This window comes from Bison bison, unplaced genomic scaffold (assembly GCF_000754665.1).
Source record: "Bison bison bison isolate TAMUID 2011002044 unplaced genomic scaffold, Bison_UMD1.0 scf7180017864381, whole genome shotgun sequence".
NCBI classification, from domain to species: Eukaryota; Metazoa; Chordata; class Mammalia; order Artiodactyla; family Bovidae; genus Bison; species Bison bison.
In genome coordinates this window covers 1,188,802-1,193,010 of record NW_011494953.1, presented here as the reverse complement: position 1 = coordinate 1,193,010, position 4,209 = coordinate 1,188,802, and positions in this window count along the sequence as shown.

Below are 4,209 nucleotides of genomic sequence, written 5' to 3'. Positions count from 1 at the left end.
TGGAGTCCACGGGGTTGCAAAGAGTCAGATGCGACTGAGCGGCTGAACAAGAAAGTAGAAATTATTACTGCATTACCTGTTTAGTTGAAAATGTCTTTTTTAATTTAAGGATTAAGAGTCCAAAATTCACAATATCTTTAAAGTTTGAAATGATTATTAGCGAATCACTCAATCATTGCAGAAAAAAGTCCCTCTATAGTAACCTGGTTAATGCTTAAACATACTAGCGACAGCATGTTAATTCACTGCCCCACAAGATTGCTTATTTCATTTTGAAAATTTTAATATGTTAGATAATCTTTGTATTAAGTTTTCTGTAATATAGCTTTTTTCTTATTTTTTAATAATTCTCTTCATTGTAGAAAATACAAGCATAAATAAGCAAAATAACTTATAATTCTATCACCCACAGAAAATCATTTCTACACCTGGTTGTGTATTTCCTCAGATCTTTATCTATGCAAACTTTTTTTCTTTTACCAAAACATATTCCAGGTTGTGAGTGTTGTTTTTCTATTTGAACCTTTCACTCAATAATATATTACAGCATATTTTCATGAGCACACACACACAATGCAATGCAATAAACACACACATGTGCCACGTTCTGTTTAGTTGCTCAGTTGTGTCTGACTCTGAGACCCCATGGACTGCAGCCTGCCAGGCTCCTCTGTCCATGGGGATTGTCCGGGCAAGAATAGCGGAGTGGGTTGCCACGCCCTCCTCCAGGGGATCTTCCCAAGCCAGGGATCGAACTCAGGTCTCCTGCATTGCAGGTGGATTCTTTAGCAGCTGAGCTACCAGGGAAGCCCACGTGAGAATGAACACTCATCCATAGCATACTTTTGATGTCAGAATAATTTTTCATTTTATACCTTGTCCCTCATTTATTTAACCAATACCTATTGCCAATATCCATTGTCTTGCCTCCAGTTTGTTGCTGTAGTAAAATATGTTATAACACACATAATTTATTCATACAACAAATATTTATTAAGCACCTTAACTGTGTCTTGCAGTATGCCAAGCACGGAAGATTCGGAAGGGAGGATAAGTTTCTGTTCTCCACGATAATCTTTGAAGGGGGGAGACAAAGATTTAAAGTAAACAGATCACAAATAAGACACTCACAAACAGTAATAATTAATATGGAGACAATAAAACAAGGTAATGAATACAAAGTGATGGAGTTGAATCTGTGATTTAGGCACAGAATATACACTGTCATATAACCACTGCATAGCCTCAGGTGAATCTGTGGAAGTGGAATGACTGTATTTGGCACTAAGCTATTCTCCTACCATGGAGTAGAAGGCCTGCTTCTTGGCATCCTTACTGATGCTGGGTTCTGTGCTGAGTCTCCCTCCTGCTCCTTGGCCATCATGGGTCAGCTCAGCAGCAGCCATCAGCTCTCTATTTGCCTCAGCAATATTGTCCCTCAAAAGCTTCATGCTTTACAAAGAACTTTCACATGCAAATCTAATGTATTCATTATTTTGTTTTCTTTTATTATGGACAATTTCAAAACCTGCATAATATGAGATAGAATAGAATAACGAGCCCCTAATTACCCAGCTTTCAGATTTTAAGAAAAACAACATGCCAATAAGGTTTCAGCTACTATGCCCACTCTCCATAAACTTTTTTTCTGGATTATTTTAGGCAAAAGTAAGACATCACATTCTTTCCTACCCATAAATACTGCAGTATGTATCTCAAAACATAGGGCATTTTCTTTTCTTATACAACTTCAAGGTCATCACTATTCATAATAGAATTAACAATACTTTAATGTCATGCAACACCTAGCTCACATTTACATTTCCCATGCCTAGTTGCTCAGTCCTGTCTGACTCTGAGGCTCCATGAACAGTAGCCTGCTGGCTCCTCTGTTCGTGGGATTTTTCAGGCAAGAATATTGGAGTGCATTGTCATTTCCCGCTCCCAGTGATCTTCCAGACCTAGGGATCAAACCGGTGTCTCCTGCATTGCAGGAAGATTCTTTACCAGATGAGCCATTGGGGAAGTCCTCACATTTCCACAATTATCTTTTCTGAATCAGGTTGCAAACAAGGTTCACACGTTTTGATGATATGTCTCTTAACTCTCTTCTCATCTGTAATAGTCCTGCTCTTCTTTCACATCATTCACTTTTAGAAGAACACTTTTAGAAAAAACATGAGTTTCTTCTAAAATACATGAAGAATTTCTCATGTCTTCAGTTCAGTTCAGTTCAGTCACTCAGTCGTGTCCGACTCTTTGCGACCCCATGAACCGCAGCACACCAGGCCTCCCTGTCCATCATCAATTCCCGGAGTTCACCCAAACTCATGTGCATCGAGTCAGTGATGCCATCCAGCCATCTCATCCTCTGTTTTCCCCTTCTCCTCCTGCCCCCAATCCCTCCCAGCATCAGGGTCTTTTCCAATGAGTCAACTCTTTGCATGAGGTGGCCAAAGTATTGGAGTTTCAGCCTCAGCATCAGTCCTTCCAATGAACGCCCAGGACTGATCTCCTTTAGGATGGACTGGTTGTATCTCCTTGCAGTCTAAGGGACTCTCAAGAGTCTTCTCCTGCACCACAGTTCAAAAGCATCAATTCTTTGGCGCTCAGCCTTCTTCACAGTCCAACTCTCACATCCATACATGACCACTGGAAAAACCATAGCCTTGACTAGATGGACCTTTGTTGGCAAAGTAATATCTCTGCTTTTTAATATGCTGTCTAGGTTGCTCATAACTTTCCTTGCAAGGAGTAAATTTCTTTTAATTTCATTGCTGCAGTCACCATCTGCAGTGATTTTGGAGCCCCCAAAAATAAAGTCTGACACTGTTTCCACTGTTTCCCCATCTATTTCCCATGAAGTGATGGGGCCAGCTGCCATGATCTTAGTTTTCTGAATGTTGAGCTTCAAGCCAACCTTTTCACTCTCCTCTTTCACTTTCATCAAGAGGCTTTTTAGTTCCTCTTCACTTTCTGCCATAAGAGTGGTGTCATCTGCATATCTGAGGTTACTGATATTTCTCCTGGCAATCTTGATTCCAGCTTGTGCTTCTTCCAGCCCAGCTTTTCTCATGATGTACTCTGCATATAAGATAAATAAGCAGGGTGACAATATACAGCATTGACGTACTCCTTTTCCTATTTGGAACCAGTCTGTTGTTCAGTCCAGTTCTAACTGTTGCTTCCTGACCTGCATATAGGTTTCTCAAGAGGCAGGTCAGGTGGTTTGGTCTTCCCATCTTTTTCAGAATTTTCCACAGTTTATTGTGATCCACACAGTCAAAGGCTTTGGCATAGTCAATAAAGCAGAAATAGATGTTTTTCTGGAACTCTCTTCCTTTTTCGATGATCCAGTGGATGTTGGCAATTTGATCTCTGGTTCCTCTGCCTTTTCTAAAACCAGCTTGAACATCTGGAAATTCATGTCTTAATTTCAGCTGATTGTTCTTTGCTGGTGTCATTTAACTTTTTGTGATGTCCCTATATTTCCAGGTATTTCTTGTAAACTGACAATTAGATCTAGAAGCTTAAATTAAATTTTGTTTAGTTTGCTTATTTATTTATGGCACACATACATCAAAGGTGGTGTTATATACTTCTTTTTTTTTGTTATGTACTTCTTATTGCACAGTACAAGAGGCACACACTGTCTAGAGGTTCTGTTTCAGTGATACTGAGATTGATCTGTAGGTTCCAGTAATCTGTAGGATGTTAGCACCATCCATTCATTCATTTTAAGCTTCTCCATAAATCTTTCACCTAATGCTATAAGCACATATTGATATTTATTGCTAGACCCATCATTTCTCTAGAGGTTGATAAATGGTCATTTTCTAATTCTATCATTCATTCTTCACTTACTAACTGCAATTATTTATCAAGAAGAACTTTTCTCATCAACTATATGGTAATCTGAAATACAGTTTAGATAAGAAAGACAGGATCAATGCTAAATTCTTTTTCTTGATATTTTCAGAATAATGAGTTGGTGGCCTAGCAATTTCCAATGATGATAATTTTTTTAAAAGATATCATTATGGACTAAAAGATTTCTCTATTTTTAATGTGCTTTGATCAATTGCGATGATTTTTTTGTTCCATTTTTTAGTTTCTTGTATTATTTTGATACAGCCCCAATGCCTACCACCGCTTCCTTGCTTTCTGGTACTTTAAGATGTCCTGAATCATATTGAGCCTCAACTGCCT